Source organism: Euprymna scolopes, chromosome 32 (assembly GCF_053919585.1).
Source record: "Euprymna scolopes isolate OS-2025 chromosome 32, ASM5391958v1, whole genome shotgun sequence".
NCBI lineage: Eukaryota > Metazoa > Mollusca > Cephalopoda > Sepiida > Sepiolidae > Euprymna > Euprymna scolopes.
In genome coordinates, this window is record NC_136513.1 from 96,590,348 (window position 1) to 96,609,510 (window position 19,163).

The following is a 19,163-nucleotide window of genomic DNA, read 5'->3' on the forward strand; positions in this document are numbered from 1 at the left end:
AGGATTAAAAGAAACAAGACATTTCTTCTATTAATCCATAATTAAGCTCAGATCAACTTCTAGAGCAAGTGCATTTTTCCACGGATCCGAGGTTATATATATATATATATATATATATATATATATATATATGGACCTGAGGTAATCTAAGCATCAGACAAAGCCAAACTCTTTGCAAAGAACTTTGCAACTAATTCTACCGTATGATATCAGGCCGCCACCTCTCCCCACCCACCTTATTCCTTCCTGTGGTACTATCGCTCCCCGTGAGGGTTACTTGGTCGAGGAACGTCTTGGGAACGCAACCAACCTCCCGGGGAATGAACGATATTCAAAGATATCTGAACGATAGACACATGCTGGAAACACAACGAAAACGGGTCGATCTTTCGTCGGCTATAACTGTATGGCACGTGTTGCATTATGCGTGGTCATTGCAGGCATCTTTCCATCGTCGCTTGTTGCGTGTTCATTGCATCTTTCTGTCGTCGGCATTAATGGTATGCTGAAATCGAATACTTGTATGGAAACAGCGACAAAATGCATTTTTATAAAAATATAATTTATTAAACAGTTAACAAGTTAGGAAACATATTTAGTCGACCCATCGCGTGCAGCGAGCAAACCTCAACTGTTTTTAAAACAATCAAATTATATTTAATTCTCTCTCTCAATGAAGAAAGAGAGAAAAAGGAATGAATGAGAGAAATAGAGAAAGAAAGAGAGAGTGAGAGAAAGAGAGAGAGAGAGAGAGAGAGAGAGAGAGAGAGAACGATGCGTTTCACGCAATGATTTGCTTTTCAAAACTATAATGTCAACATTGTTTGAACTTTCATTATGCATTGAAACATAAACATATGTCAATCTTGGCTTCAACCATAGCAGAACATTTTCAAAATCAAAACACCTGTTTCGAATGTTTTTAACTTCATTACAAAGTCAGGCACAAGGTTCATTAATGTAGAAGCCGTTAGCTCCCACAAAAGGGGCTAAGTCATTTTGGCACATTCCTATGTCTGAAAAAAAAACAAAAAAAAAAAACGCTGTGACATACAAATAACTGTGTGATGTTGCCAAGCTTATGAAAAATCTTGATCCCAGTTGAGTGGCATTCCAATTACAGCGCTCAAAAAGCTTAAACTAGAACTATTCCCATACTAAAAAAGTTGTTTAAACATTGTCTTAAAGAAAAAAAAGCTTCCCAACACCCTAGAAAACCTCCTCAGTATGTCCCGTATTTCAAAATTCAGGCGATAAGTTATCTCCCTCTCGGTACAGACCAATCAGGTTCCTGTGCATTATATGTACGTCAGTGTTAAACAGAGAACTGGTCAACCACTTCAGCAAAAATAACCTACTCAATGACATGCGATATGCTTTTTCTTTTTACTAAAGAGTCACCAATTATCAAGACCCGGAGGCCACTGGAGAATAAGGGTTATTGAGTGTACAGTAACCAATGGGATAATATCGTAGTAATCGTTAGTAATGGCAATTTGGTAGACTGGATTACTTAAGGGGGCGGTTCATCAAGAATTTGTTTATATTGGACTTGAAGACAACCAAGTGGTAGTCAGTTGGGAAACAGGCAAACGGAAGAGAATTTCACAGAAAGAAACTTTGTTCATGGAATCTACGTTTTCACTTAGGCACAGTCAAAGAGTGGGGGAAATTGTTGACAGTGATTTCAGCTAGAAGGGTGTTTTTCGTGAAAAATTGGTGAGGAGGGATCAGAGATTGGAGTTCAGACAAGCACTTGCCTGGAAATAACGACAAAAAGACAGGCTCGCAACGTCCCTTCTATGGGAAAAAGGTTGCAGTGAAGAGAAAAGAGTGTTTTCCGTTCTGATGTTCTAACAGTAATATCGCACAGGATTATTGAATCTCTCGACACGGGCTTTGTTTCTTGACATATACAAAGGCTTTTGATAGGGTGTGACATAAAGCTCTACCACACAAGATCTCCAGCTACATAATATCTGGAATTGTCTTCTTAATTCTTAAATTATTATTATTATTAGTTTTGATAGGCTTATGAGACTAGTTGTTGATGGACAGAAATCAGAAGCTCACAGTATTAATGGCTCGTGTCCCTCAAAGTTCGATCCTTAGCCCGATTCTCTTCCTGATCTACATCAACGATCTTCCAAATCACATTCGTAGATATTTATGAAGAGGACACTATTATCTATGGCAACACTTCAAAGGCTGGAAATGATCAAGATCTCTCCGATTTTCTCTCCTCTTATCTGGAGCATGTGATGCAATGAGGAAAAAGGTGACTGGTTAATTTTAATGCATCTAAAACCAAGCTACTCACTTTCCATCATAAACCCTCTGACCTCCATCTGGCCCCATCTGAACTACTCCCTTCTTGAGGAAGTTTAGACACACCTCTGCACCTGACCTTCAATCCTGATCTGAAATGGAACGTATACATCAAATCCGTTGCCAAGGTCGCTGGAAAAATGTTTGGATCATTTTACAACTCCAGTAGATATCTCACTGCCGATGCAATCCTCTATCTGTATAGAGCCAAGCACTTTTAGGATGGAGTACTGTTACATCATCTGGGCAGGAGTTGCTTGGAGCACTCTGTCCTGCCTTGAAAGAGCAATTACAGTCTTGTCTCTACCCTATCATTATTTTCATGGCAAGTGTTCGACTGAGCTTCAATCTATGCTTCCCCCCCCTGCCAATCCTTCATAAAAAATACTTGTCTAGCCAAAATCACTACTAAAATTTTCCACTACACTTTATTGGTACTAAAACCTAAATGTGGATTCCATGAAAAAAGCTTTAATCCTAGAACTACCCGTCTGTGGAACTCAGTTCCTCGGGTTTGTTTTCCAGTTGACTACAATATTACCGCCTTCAAATCCAACGTAAACAAGTTGTTATTGACCCATCCTTAATTAATCTAATCATACCAAATTTTCACTACTAACAATTACTATATTATTGTTCCGATGACTACAATACACACTTTAAACCTTATCCTCGAGTGGCATCCAGGCCTTGATAAGTAGTGACACCTTTTTTTAAAACATTATATATTTTTGGCGATTACAAATCAAAATAATCAATTACGTTTATTACATGTGATATCAATTACGGGTATCAATTGTTAATCGAAATATTATTGTATAGTATCACATGTAATATATATATATATGCAATATATATATATATATATATATATATATATATATGTAACATATATATATATGTAATATATATATATATATGTGTATTATATATATATATATATTTGAATATATAAATAAATTTATTCCATTTAGTGCTGAGATATTTTCTGCGTCCCTGTTCATACTTGCGGTCTCAAGATTTGAAACAGCTGCCATTTGATAAAGAGGATTTTTCTCGAAATTGTATTATGGAATAATGTCATACACAGCGTGTGGAATTTAACTTTTCAAGTGAGTCTTATTATTAACACACAAAAATCATTACACACACACACACACACACACACACACACACACACACACACACACACATATGTGTGTGTGTGTGTGTTTATACATATTAATGTATAAATTTAAATATATCACTTGTTTTTGGCATCCTTTCTCAACACGTCAATTCCATTTTTTGCATTGTGATAGCTTTCTAATACTTAATTTTATACATAACTTTCACAATGCTCCAATCAAACTACATTTCATCATATATATATATATATATATATATATATATATATTACTTAAATTTATACATAACTTTCACAAAGCTCCAATCAAACTACATTTCATTATATATATATATATATATATATATATATATATATATATATATTATATGGAAAAATGCGCGCATGAAAAGTAATATTCTTAAGATTTTATTAAACCTGGAAAAGTAAAGGACAAGAAATTCAACCTGGAAAAGTAAAGAACAAGATATTCTAGTAAAGTAAAAAATAAGAATTTTTTAGACTTAAAATATTGCAGCTAAAAATAAAATTTGAATATTGATAAATATTTTATTTATTATTTGCATATTTTGTTGTTTATTGTTGAGTTAGAAAGGGTGTCAGTCGCTGGATTGAACTTATTTCCCCCCTATTATTTGCATATATTTATGTAGTGAAAATTGTTTGAATAAAATTAATTCATTAGTTAGTTAGTTAGTAGATGGAATTAATAATTTTATAATTTACATAAAAATTAATAATTTTAGTATATCATAATTAGGATCATTTACTTCTTTTTAACTCAACAATAAACAACAACATATGCAAATAATAAATAAAATATTTATCAATATTCAAATTTTATTTTTAGCTGCGATATTTTAAGTCTAAAAAATTCTTATTTTTTACTTTACTTGAATATCTTGTTCTTTACTTTTCCAGGTTGAATTTCTTGTCCTTTACTTTTCCAGGTTTAATAAAATCTTAAGAATATTACTTTTCATGCGCGCATTTTTCCATATAATCCATGATTTTTCCAAGCATTGCTATTGTATTAATATATAAATTTATAATATTTATTAATGATTGTCCAAAGAAATTAGCTCTCAAACACACATTTATGCAATATTTATCATTCAATCACAGTAGTTCCGAGCCAGGGTCTCTACCGAGACTGCGGTTCATGAATTCGTGATCTGTATAGAGCGTAAACTAACAAAAAAGAAGATGACACTCGGTGTCTTTTTAGATATCGTTGGAGCTTTTGACAACATACCCTTCAATAGTATGTTCAAGTCGCTACGAAAACTCAATGTGCCACCAGTACTTATCCGATGGATTGAGTATATGGTGAGGCACAGAACAGTTCACGTAGAACTACTGAGGGCAACTGTTAAAAGGGAAGTAGTTAAATGAAACCCCCAAAGTGGGATTTTATCACCTTTTTCTTATGGAACTGTATGCTGAATCCTCTTTTAAAGGAGTTTAAAAATAGGAATATTTATGCCCAGGCTGATGCTGATGACATCGCAGTGCTGGTCGCGGGTTCAAAAGCATCATTGGTCAGACGCATTGCCAAAATGGGACTACATTTTTCATCAAATGTGATAACGAAAAATTTGAGTTCATTCAAAAATATGTATATCATAGAATTCACTAATATTTTTAATCGATAAATTCACCATTTTTTTGCTATAAAATCATAAGGAGAGCTAAAAAAAATTAGTTATTAAAAAAAAGTTCGGTTTTTTAATTATATAAAAAAAAACGGTACACGGGATTGAACCTAAAATCTTTCCATCAACCCCCGGTACTCTAACAGTTACGCTAACATGTAATATTGGCAAAATCGCAGTAAAAAATATTTATATACAAAAAAATTTATGCAAAATAAAAAAAAGCGTTAGTCACTTATGTATTTACTCTCCTGTTTGTGAACCCACATATTTTGTTGTAACTTTTTTTCTACTGAACCAATTTTCGAAAATTTTTTTCAAAATGTAGCTAATGAGAGGTTCAATCCAACTATATAACCTGTTTGAAATTTGGTTGCGAACGGAATTAGTGGTGGGGGTTTGAATATGTTTCAATTCATTCAATTTCGGACAAGCATATATTCAAAACCACTACCGTGGTTGGCTGATATATATATATATATATATATATATATATATATATATATATATATATATATATATATATATATATATATAAATTTCCCCAAACCTCGTGTCTTGATGGAGGTAGTATATATTATGGCAGTAGAGTTTAGTTTCCTATAAGTACATCCAATGAAACAACATGTGTCTACCAAAAGTGCTCAATGAGTAAATAGAGATTATATATATATATATATATATATATATATATATATATATAGGCACATATATATGCATACATGATGACGATTGTAACGTCTTATCAGACGAGAACCACTCCCTCAGTCACTAAAAGTCCATGTGCCCGAAGATTACTTTTTAGCCTTGCCAGCGACTTGCACACTCTCAAGCAGACACGACACTGAAACCATTCACGGGTTTGTGTTAGACTAACAGCAGCGGAACCTGTATCATTTTGCGCTTTCATGTCATTAACAAAACCTTCCTTAGACAACAGAGCCCGATCACACACCTTACAGATCCAGAGATATCCATGGTTGGGCGGCAAGGTTTGGTATTTCCTACATGCTCTCTTAAGCTTCGCCCGGTCTATTTTTGCTGCTTCAAAGTGTTCTACGCCCCTATATATCAGTGCCCTCCACTACGATCATACGCTAGGGTCTCCCAACTGTCAACAGGAGTATGAAAACTCACCAGACTCTCTATGCTATCACGAAAACGTTTTTTTTGGCTTGTGCTGGGGCCTTTTTCCAAAAAAGAGCTCACCATAGAACAACTGTTTTGGGAGTCGATAGTTTTTAAGCCGGATGAGATTACCCACCCAACGCATCTGGTTCTTAATAACAATGGTAGCAATACTGGTTGTTTTGGCCTTTTTTTTAGACATATGTATCAGGGACAAAGCTATACCACTTTAAACTAAGGATGTGTCTAAGGCAGTGCTGATGGAACCTCTATATGTGACCGGTACAAGGTCCAAGTTTCAGATGCGTAGAGTAGGGATGGTACTACACATGCTTGATATACTGAAATTTTAGTTGTCAGAGATAGATCACCGTCAGACCAGACTCTATCTTGTAACCTTCCAAAAGCATCAGATTCCTTGCTGATTCTCTGTCTTATTTCCGCATCAAGTGCCATCATTTGATTAGATACTCCCAAGGTAGACAAAATCTTTTACGACTACAAGGCGCTTTCGACAGACAAACATATCAGGTTCCACATGCAGATCACCAGGAGCTGGAATGTACATGACTTTAGTTTTCTTAATGCTGTCAGTCCAAAGCAGGTACAAGCATTTGTAAAGAGATCCATCACTAGTTGCATATCCACTGGGGAGTGAGTTACCAGGTCAGTATCATCAGCATACAACAGTTCCCGAACAAGTCCATCACTAACAAGTGTTTTGGCTTGGAATCTTCTGAGGTTGAACACCTTTCCAGTCGTTCGGAATCTAATATAAAGACCCATATCGCAATCGTGGAAACCATACCAGAGCAGTCAGACAGAGCAAAAACAACGTTGATGCAGCTATATCACCCTGCTTCACACCACTATCGATGGGGAATTCTTCTGAAAACCGACCATTGAACTTGACGCGACCTTTCATACTATGATGAAGTTGCTTGAACTTGTCTGTAAAAGCAGGTGTACAGCCAAATTTTTTCCAGCACTTTCCAGAGAGCCTCACGGTTGACTGTGTCAAACGCCTTGGTTAAGTTCACAAACACCTGGCAAAGAGGCATACGCTGCTCAATACATTTTTCCAAGAGCTGTCTAACAGAAAACATCATATCCACAGTTCCTCGACCACCTCTAAAACCAGACTGGGATTCCGGAAGGATATCAGGACATACACACTTTTCCAATCGGTTTAGCAAAAGCCGTGCAAATACCTTTCCAACCGTACTCAGCAGCGAGATACCTCAATAATTTCCACAATCAGACCTTGTACCCTTTCCTTTGTACAACATAACCAAGATGGCATCTAACCAATCTTGGGCAATCTGGTCACCCTGCCATACTGACAGTATCAAAGAGTGAACCACAGAATGTACATTGACACCATCATGTATCAGCAGCTCAACAGGGATGCCATCCAGCCCAGGGGCTTTGTTCGAGTTTATCAGTTTAATGCAGTCAACTGTTTCCACAAGAGTTGGTACAGCATCAAGTTGTTTTTTATTTGGCGTACACAACACTGAACCTCACTCCGCACAGAAGAGAAAGCTGGCTTGTTCAGAGGTGAAGAGTTGAGAAGTTTCAAATAAGCTTTTCGCTTTGTATCAATTTGAGGGTTAATTTGATTGAAATTATCAGCAAACCAATTCCGATGTCTGGGAACCTTCACAATCTGAGAAATCTACCTAGTTGAAAGCAGATTTCAAGGAACTTCGTACGACTAGATCCTTCAATTTGGAAACATCAATACGTTTAGGCACTTTGACACCATTGAAACGGCTTTTTGCGAACTGCAATTTTCAGTTTAGCTCTGACTATTAAATGATCAGTACCACAGTCAGCACCACGCATTACTCTAACTTTGCAAAAATTTCCAAGATCACCACGTCTACACAGTATGTAATCAAGCAAATGGCCATGTTAGATTGGGGATGGAACCAGGTCTCCTTGTTTTTCTGGTGGGAAAAAGTGTTGGTGATAACAAGATTTAGTTCACTGCAGAGATGGAGAAGCAGCATACCATTTGAATTGACTCTACCAATGCCATATGAACCCAACGGAAACCAAGTCTCATTGTCTGATCCAACCCGTGCATTGAAGTGACCAAGAACCACCAAACTCTCAGCACTTGGCAAACTGGTGATAACAGATCTAAACATATGATAAAAGGACGTAATATCGTCTTCAGACGAAGTAAGAGTCGGCGCATAGACAGAAAGAACATTCATGTAACGACCAGCAGCAAGGGGCATTCTCAATGCCATTGCACGGTTGTTTATGCCTACTGGCTGTTCGATCTTGTCAATTAAGGAGTTTTAAACTGCAAAACCAACACCAGCCTCACGCCTCTCCTTTTCAGCTCTACCAGACCAGAAGATCGTGTAGCCCAACTCACGCTCAACCAGTTGATCCTCACCTGCGAAACGTGTCTCAAAGAGTGCAGCAATGTCTATATTGTATCTTTGCAATTCCTTAGTCAAAATTGCAGTCTTCCGTTCTAGTCTTTTACCATTGTCAATACGTGTTCTCACATTCCAACAACAGAGCTGGAGTTGGTGTCGTTTAGCATAATATCTTCTGTTCCTGTTAATATGGACAGCCATCGCCAATAGGACTTTTTTTGACAAATGTCTGAGGAAGTATCTGTCCAAAGATATTATTACAGAGATTTAGCTTTGTACGACAGCTAGTCTCTCTCTCGGTTCAGAATGTTGATATCCAGCAACAAGCAAGAGCAAGATAGCCAGCAACAAATCAAACTGCAGACCAGCTTAAAGAGGGTACTGGTATTCCGTTTATGGATTTTTAAATCAGAGATTTGCTTCTCCTAGAGAGGTTGCCTTGACCATGGCTTTCTGGATCCCAGATAAAACAAATCAAACACATGCAACATGTAACACAAAGCAGTCATGAATCTCGGTGTTGATTTTTGAATTGAGAGAAGCGTTTAAAAACGGTAGAATTCCTCAATGATCATGACGACAGTGATGGTGTTTACAATTAAATGAATCCAAACGATGAATAAAAATAAAAACAAATCCGACACATGCAACACGTAAACAAAAGCAGTCATACATACATACATACATACATACATACATACATACATACATACATACGTACGTACATACATACATACATACATACATACATATGGACTCTCCCGTCGATTTCGATGTATGAAGTTCCACTACAACAACTAAGTTGTTTGGAAATCTACACAGATGATTTGTTTATAGTGGTGAAGGCTTTGTGTAGAACCAACCACATTTATTGCTAACTTCCGTCGGTGCAAATAACTGGATATATATATATATATATATATATATATATATATAATGATGATTGCAACGTCTTGTCAGACGTGTGCCACTCCCTCAGACATTTATAATTCATGAGCCCAAATGTCTGAGGAAGTATCTATACAAATATGATGTTACAGTCTTAGCTTTGTACGACAGCTAAATCTCTCTCTCGATTCAAAATGTGGAGATCCAGCAACAAGCAAGAGCAAGATAGCCAGCAGCAAATTAAACTGCAGACCAGCTTAATGCGGGTACTGGTCTCCCGCTTTGTTTTTTAAATCAGAGATTTGCTTCTCCTAGAAAGGTTGCCTTCACCACGGCTTACGGGAGCCCTCTCTACCCCAATACACATATACACACACACACAAATATACACTGTGCTAGTTGGCCGTGGACCCAGAAAAAGAGTTCATTCGCCCTTTGGAAGGTCTTGTTTTTAATCCTTCAGGGAGACTAGCCACCCTTCTCACCAAACAAGTCTGGTGGGGGAACCAGTTTAGTTGCCTGTGACCCGACCATGAAGCAGGTAGTACTGGGTTACATGGTACCAGTAGCATATGGCATGACCTGACACACATATACATATATATAAACACACATATATACATATATATACATACGAATATGCATATATACACATATATACATATATATATATACATATATACATAGCGTGTCCAGGGGTGATGAAAAAAATCCAATAAAGTGCTCGATCGTAGATGTGAGAGCTGAAGATACAATATTTATTATGACAATATATATAAATATTTCAAGGTCGTACCATTGAAATATGTATATATAGTGTCAGAATAAATATTGTACATATATACATATGTATGTACGTATATATATATATATATATGTATATATATATATATATATATGCATGTATCTTGGTAGCCAAATTGAATATTGAAATGCTCATACCTTTGGTTCTATGAGACCAAGCCGCATGAAAATTTACAGGCTTTCTATAGTATAAATTTTTATGAAAAGTGGCAAAATAAAATCTCTATTTTAAAACCAATAAATCATACCCAAATTTACCTACATTTGTCATTTGTATATATAGTGTCCTGGCAGGCTACCTTTCCTTTGCTGCTTTGTAATGAATTTTGCTTAGTTTTTTTTTTACTTGGTTATCTCCTCCGTGGTATTGCCAGGACACTAACATGTTTTTATAACACAAATATTGTCAAACAAAAACTACTTATTAGCTTATTTAAACATTGATATGCAAACATTTTATTATAACGAGGGAAAAATAAAAAAAATTAGCATTCTACTATAAAAATTAAATGTAATGTGTTTAATCAAAAGCCTGATACATCTACAGTTTTTTTGCATAATCAAATAAATCCACAAAACAATGATTTTTTGCAAAATCAGATATATCCACAAAACAAAGTTTTTTTTTTGCAAAATGAGATAAATCCACAAAACAATTTTTTTTTGCAAAATCAGATATATCCACAAAACAATGTTTGTTTTGCAAAATCAGATATATCCACAAAACAAAGTTTTTTTTTTGCAAAATGAGATAAATCCACAAAACAATTTTTTTTTGCAAAATCAGATATATCCACAAAACAATGTTTGTTTTGCAAAATCAGATAAATCTGTCTTGAGAATATTTTAAAAGAAAATAAATATGAAACAAAGTAATTTAAATGTAAAATTTCAGGATTTAATAAAAAAGCAAATATTTTCTTAATGAAATTCACGTCACTCTTCATTAATATTATCAGTAATATTGATGTTATTGATATGTTATCGATATACGTAAGTACACTAACAATAATAATAAATCTGTCTCAAGAATATTTTAAAAGGAGATAAATAATACGAAGCAAAGTAATTTAAATGTAAAATTTCATGATTTCTCGAAAAACAAATTTATATTTTCTTAATGAAATTCACGTCATTAATATTATCAGTAATATTGATGTTATTCATATGTTATGTCAGTATACGTAAGTACAATAACAACAACAACAATAATAATAATAATAAACACTAGCAGAACACATTCTCTCGCCGTGGGAGAGAGATAAATATCGGACGTTTGCATACTTGCATTTCAGCATGTTTTCTATATATACACATTATTCAAAAGAAATTTACATTCAATGAATAACCTCATTTGCATATTATTTTAAATCAAATCTATTTAAATAATTAGTTCGATGTTATTGATTGATTTTTGCAATAGAATCGTCTTAACCGTTCTATTTAGAAATATTATTTAATGTTTATTTATTAAATTTATTTTTAATTTAACTTATTTTTAATTTAATTTATTTTCAATTATAAATAGCTGACAATAGTTGCATTTCAAACCCGTAGTAAGCTTATTTATTTAAGGTGTAAGAGTTGTTTACCCTTTAAGCTATGAGAGTTACTTCGCGTTTGATTTTTATAGACCAAGAAGGATGTTTCACTAAATCCAAGATGTAATCACTTTTCTAAACAAGCCACCGCTCGGCAATATTCCTAGACCGGGCAACGTTGGGTATATACAGCTAGTATATATATATATATATATATATATATATATATATATATATATATATATATATATATATAGTCATCCACATACAGTATTGTTTCGCTGTATCACAGCTCATCAATGCGGCTAGACAGGCATCTACCTCAGGTCAGGATCGAAACTCGACCGCCCGTACGAGAGTCAGCTATTACGATAAATACAGCTGCCGTGCGGGTAGTGAATTAACGATGTTTTGACATCGTCCGAATATCTAAGCTCGATTTGTTTACACAAAGAGCATCGCTTAATACGCTAATGATAATTCGTGTATGACTTCCGAAATGCTCAACTCAAGATAAAGAGCATTATAGTCATCCACATATAGTACTGTTTCGCTGTAAATATTAATTAATAATTTAACATTGCAGTATAAGGGCTTAAGAAAATCAATAATTGTTCCTTATGTTCTTTGATATTTTGTTCTTGTTATTCGACGCTTTAAAAAAATTATTAAAAGATGTTTAATGATTTTATGATTGATTGTCATAATGAAAACAGTCGTTTCAAGTTAGAAACCTTAATTCGTGCTTTGTTTTGGAAAAAACAAAAGAGTCGGCATTTTTCATTTAACTTTAAAACAAAAACGTACTTAAAACAATAATCTATTTTATTTATTGATTTACTTTAATTAAAACCAGTCTTTTCAAATAATCGATATTGTAATTAAAAAGTTATCAGATTTCTGTTTATATTAAAAAATAATATTAATACATGATTTTTAAGACAAGTTACTTACGAAGAGCCTAAAAATCAGGTTAAGATGCCATTTTTAATATGATGTGAGGTGTTCACCGAATCTATTCCAGCATTCCGAAGAATGATTAATCGTATTATCAATAATCATAACTGCTATATATATATATATATATATATATATATATATATATATATATATATATATATATATATATATATATATATATATATATACACGAGCAACCAGTTAATAAAACATGTTAAAAAACACTTTGAAATGAGTTAAAAACATATTTAATCTGAAAAGGAAACACTAGATAAGTGGATAGTCCTTAATTCGCGGAGTTTCAAAGAAGTACTTTCCTTCTCATCAGAGGGTAGGAATTAGCAAAATGCGGGATCGAATTTTGCATGCAAAAGTATTTGATGAAACAACAAGTAAGTCAAAGATCTTACTTGATAACAAAAAAGTGAAGCAGAGGGAATATGGTGAAGAAAAAGATGATTACACATGAATGGATAGTCTGGTGGAAGATAAATAATCCAGTGACGGTAAAATCCAAGTATATAAGTTCAAGAAAGTTAACTGAATTTCCATTAGCACAAGTAAAATCCAAAAATCCCGTAATTGGAAGAAGATGGTCCATAATAATCCAAAGGCAGAAATCCATGGAAAAATTCAGAAAAATGTGGAAAAAAAAGGAAAAAATTCCAATAATATTAATAAAAGAAAAATAAGATATGTTTTTCATTCTACTTCCGAGATATAAATATCTATATATATATATATATATATATATATATATATATATATATATATATATATATATATATATATATATATATATATGTAAGGGAAAGAAAAGAAATTACAACTATAAATTACAATTTACAGGTAAATTTATTGTTCGATAGAGTTTCAAAGAATGTTGTTATTGTTATTCTTCTCATCAGTGCAAAGGAAGAAATTTGAAAGTTATTATTTTAGCAGAACTAAAATTTGCTGGTTAAGGCATTAAATGAAAGAGCGATTTAAAATGGTTAGGGTTAGGGTTAGTCATAAGTTGCAAAAAATGTGTTAAGTTAAAATATGAAGGGAATTGAGAAAAAAGAACAAAAGAACAGAAACAAATCGGGAGTCAAAATTCCAGCTTTCATGAAGACTCACTCGATGGTAAATCCGAAAAGCGAAGGATTCTTTAAAAACCAGATAGTCAGAAATTTAAAGTCAGTGGAACGCGAAGGTGCGTTGTAGAATGAAAAAATCCAAAGGGAGAAGTAATTTTAGAGCGAGAAATAATCCAGTTGGAAAAGAAGTTCAATACAGCTTAAATGAATATAAAATTGCTTTTGCCTTATTCGCAAATTTGATTTTCAGTCAGTTGCACATAAGCAACAGAACTCATAGTTGGTTTGGCGTCAAATGTTAAGAGCAGACTATACGTTTGAGAATGAGGTCAGTTCAAATTAGAGTTGCAAATGTGGGGCGTAAACAAAGACACTTGAAATAGTCGAGACGGCATGATTGGCATGATTCAATGCGTGCTAAAAATGTTACAAGGTCATACAATCCTAACACTAAAAGGGTAGAAGGAACTGATAATTACTGCTTGTCAAAAGAACCGCACCCAGTTACAAAAATCACTCTTGATGCTAGCATTCTATTTCAAGGCAACCAGAATTTTTTTTTTTACACAGTGATCACCACTTATCAAGGCCCGGAAGCCACTTAGGGATAAGGGTTATTGCAAGTACATTACGTTAGTGTGGAGATTTGATGAAGTGTTTACTTAAGGGGGCGGTTCATTAGGAATTTGTTAACATTAGACTTGAAGACATCCAAGTTGTAGTCCAGAGGGAAGCAGGCAGACGGAACAGAGTTCCACAGGCGTGCAGTTCTAAGAAAGAAGCTTTGTTCATGGAATCCGCGTTTTGATTTAGGCACAGATATAGAGTGGGGGAAATTTTTCATAGTGGATTCAGCTAGACGGGTGTTTTTCGTGAAAGATTGGCGAGGGGGGGGGCAGGGATTGGAGTTCAGACGAGCACCTGCCATGAAAATAACGATAAAACAAGGATAGGCTCGCAACGTCTCTTCTGTGGGAGAGGGGTTGCAGGGTAGAGAAAAGGGCATCCCCCACTAAACCACGAAGTCTATTTTGTACTCTGTCAAGGCATGATAGGCTGTTTTTGGCAGCTCCTGCCCAGATATGGCAACAGTATTCCATCCTTGGACGTACTTGGCTTTTATATAGATAGAGAATTGCATCAGTAGTGAGATATCTTCTGGAGCGGTAGAAGGATCCCACCATCTTTCCAGTGACCTTGGCAACAGACTTGATGTACGTGTTCCATTTCAGATCAGGAGTAAAGGTCAAACCCAGAAGCTTGTCAAATTGAATTGAATTAGGAAATTAAGTAATTAAGAAATTAAGTAAATGTTACATTGACGGGGATAGATTGTAAGCAGTATTGAACGACCGGAAGTCATCTGCGCTAAATTTAACGGCTGGTTTCTGAATTCTCCAAAAAGGGCTCAAGTTTAATTTATTAAAGGGGCGTTATGACTATATAAAAATAAATATTTACAATTATTTTTATACCCAATTACACAATTATCAGTATAAGAAGTGATATTTACGAATATTATATATATATTCTTATCTATATGATTTGATAATTACTGCTAATATATATATATATATATATATATATATATATATATATATATATATATATATATATATATATATAGTGGGTGCAATAAGTATCCGATACAAAGCAAAAAGTCGATTTATTTTTATTACATTAAAACAAAAACAATAACAATATAGCTATTCTAATGTATTTTTGTATGATAAATACAAATCTAGTATCAAAAATTGGATATAGTTACGCATCCACTTGATAATTACATAAATGTCATATCTAACGTTCAAAAAGTATCTAACACAAACAAAAAATAGTATTAGTTTTTTTGTAATATGGCCTTAACTCGTCATAACAGCTTCTAAATTTTTGGGATACTTCATTACAAAATTGTTACAAATGTTAACTGCAATTTTATCTAACTTTTCTTGGCAGATTCGTTTAAGTTCTGTAAGATTTCTCGGATCTCTCTTTTCTACTATCAACTTTAACCCTCGCCACAGATTTTCAATTGGGTTGAGGTCAGGTTATTGACGTGTTCATCCTAATAACTTTATTTCCTTCTCCCGATATCATGCGGTAGTTGCCTTAGACGTGTGCTTGGGATCGTTGTCCTGTTGGAATATCCAACCATTAGGCAAGTTCAAATCCTCTGCAGACTTCGTCAAGTATAGCCCGATATATTTGAGAATTTATTCTCCCTTCTATGATGTGAAGTTTTCCAGGATCGGTTGAAGAGAAACAACTCCAAACCATTATACTTCCACTTTCAAACTTCACTGTAGGGATGGTATTCTTTGGCTCAAACGCTGAGTTTTTCTGTTTCCAGACATGACTTACATTATTTCGACCAAATAACTCAATTTTTATCTTGTCTGATAATAATATTTTATCCCCAAAACTTGAAGGTTTCTCCAAATGTTATTTGGCAAATTTCAGACGATTCTTGATATGAATTGGCTTTAACAAAGAAGTTTTTATTGATTTCTCCGATTGAAATTCTTTCTTTCGAAACACTGTCCTAATTGTATTCTTGCATACACGTGTCCCAAATGCTTCTAATGTTTTCTGGAGTTCAGAACGAATGATTCATGCATCCTTCTTCACCTCACAGATCAAAAGTCGAGCCATACGGTTAGAAATTTTGGAAGGCAGTCCTGAACCTGGCAGATTTGAAATGCACTGGTAGATATCTGCGAATCGTGTCACCGACTCTCGAAATTGAGATATTCAACATTGTTAACATTTTTCTATGCCCTAAACCATCCATGTGTAGCTGAACAATTAATTTTCTTGCCTTTTCCGACAATTCTCCAGTTTTAGACATTGTATAAACAGTGCAACTAAATTGACTAAAATAAATAATACGCCGTCAAGAGTTATCTGGATTTACGTAACTCTTTGAACCATCGAATGACAAATATTTGGCTAATTAAAACTATTTTCTTTGTGTTGGATACTTTTTTAAACCTCGGATATGACATTTATATTATTATCTAGTAGATGCGTAATTATATAAGGTTTTTGATACGAGATTTGTATTTATCATACAAAAATACATTAGAAAAGCACTTTGTTATTGTTTTTGTTTTCGTGTAATAAAAATAAATTAACCTTTTGCTTTGTATCAGATACTTATTGGACCCAGTGTATAATATGTATATTTCTGATCCATATGATTTTCTAATTTGTCTTGTTTTCTTTTTCAGAATGAAATGATTAACATTAATTCTTCAAGAAAGCAGAATTCTGGTATAAAACAAAATGGATCACCAACAAAAATTAATTAAAAAATGGATCACCAACAAAAAATAATTATAAAATGGATCAACAATAAAATTAATTAAAAAATAGATCACCAATAAAAATTCATGAAAAATGGATCAACAATAAAAATTAATTAAAAAATGGATCACCAACAAAAATTAATTAAAAAATGGATCACCAATAAAAATTAATTAAAAAATGGATCAACAACAAAAATTAATTAAAAAATGGATCACCAACAAAAATTAATTAAAAAATGGATCAACAATAAAAATCAATTAAAAATGGATCAATGACATGAAATTAATTAAAACATGGATTACAAATAAAAATTAATTAAAAATGGACCACCAATAAAAATTAATAAAAATTGGATCACCAACAAAAATTAATTAAAGAAAAAACCCTCATTAATCAAACAAATCATTAAAATTATAAAATTCTTCGATTACTAATTTGTTAATGTCAACAACAGAATTCACGAATTGTTTTATCACAAAATCAATTTTAAATTTTATTTATTTTTATAAACATTTATGCACCAAACCAAAATACACCTTTTTCCCTCTCATAAACACACACACACACACACACACACACACACACACACACACACACACACACACACACACACACACACACACACACACACACACACACACACACACACACACACACACACACATCTTAGTTATGGGACTATTCCAATATTTTTCCCCGATTCCGTACTATTCCGCTTGTGATACAATTACGATTCCATTTCTTTATATTTAATGTTTAAAAATAAATTTGTTATTTATTCCCACCTACCATAAAAACACTTGTTAAGTATGCACATATTTTCTGATTAATAAAAACACATTGTGTGGGGGTTAACTATAGTTTCACCTTTACTGATAAATCAATAAATATTCATTATTTTATTATTACTACCAGCAGTGAAAATTTTATTTAAACAAAATCCAATAAAAAAGATAATTAAAAAATCGTTTTGGACAGCGGGATATATTCCGATTCCGATACCAATTCTGATTTCGATTTTCCCGATTTTCGATTCCGATTAATGGTCCCAACACTAATATATATATATATATATATATATATATATATATATATATATATATATATATATATATATATATGAGAATATTTACAATGAAGCTTTAATTAGATCAATATGTCAAGAAAAAAGCAAAAGGTGAATAATAAAAATAGCAGGATAAACTACATAATATCATACGACATGGCAATGAAAGGAAAAAGAAATGCTAAGAACATAAATAGAAAACAAAAATAATAAGAATAAAAAGAATGAAATTTAAAATAATGAAGAAATATGTAATGGTGATAATAATATTAAAAATAAGAGAAATAGACGCAAAAAGCAAGTCTGGTTTAATCCGCCTTCTAGCGAACATATTCCAAATAATATCCATGAAGAATTTTACAAATTAATTGATAAGAATTTACCCCTAGCGAATAAATAAAGTAAAATAATTAATAAGAACACAGTTAAACTTTCAGTCTCAATCGCTATCAATGTAGGCAATACTATAATAGGTTCTAATAATGGTAAAAATGAACAAGATAGTGAATAATAGGATTGAATCAGGTGAGAAATGTAAGAGAGAAATGTAACCGTAGAATTCCTAACGAATGTCCATTGGAGAGCAATTGCTTAATTTCTGAAATTCCATACAAATGTAAAGTTAAGGTGGATAATAGTCAAAAGCGATACCTAGGACGACGGGTTGTGTTTTTAAGGACAAATGCAGAAACCATGTTGAACCATTTAACATTGGATCTGAAAGTAAACCAAATCGAGATAAGGATAACGATAGAAGTAAGGATAGAACAAAAATAATTATTAAAATTATGACGAGGAACACAACTGCATTAGTTAATTGAGCTCGCAAACTACGTAAAAATAAAATAATGGTTTGCATTAAAATGGTCAATAGTAG

The 19,163-nt window shown here is 33.3% G+C and overlaps 1 protein-coding gene across 1 annotated transcript in view; it reads left to right on the top strand.

Annotated features, from left to right (window-relative positions):
* LOC145256126 (uncharacterized) overlaps window positions 1–18,264 on the top strand; it is a 129,945-nt gene extending 111,681 nt beyond the window's left edge. The window contains exon 4 of the mRNA XM_080114710.1: window positions 17,142–18,264. The gene's annotated coding sequence lies outside the window, so the exon portion shown is untranslated. The remainder of the gene's footprint in view (window positions 1–17,141) is intronic.
* Window positions 18,265–19,163: the final 899 nt, after the last annotated feature.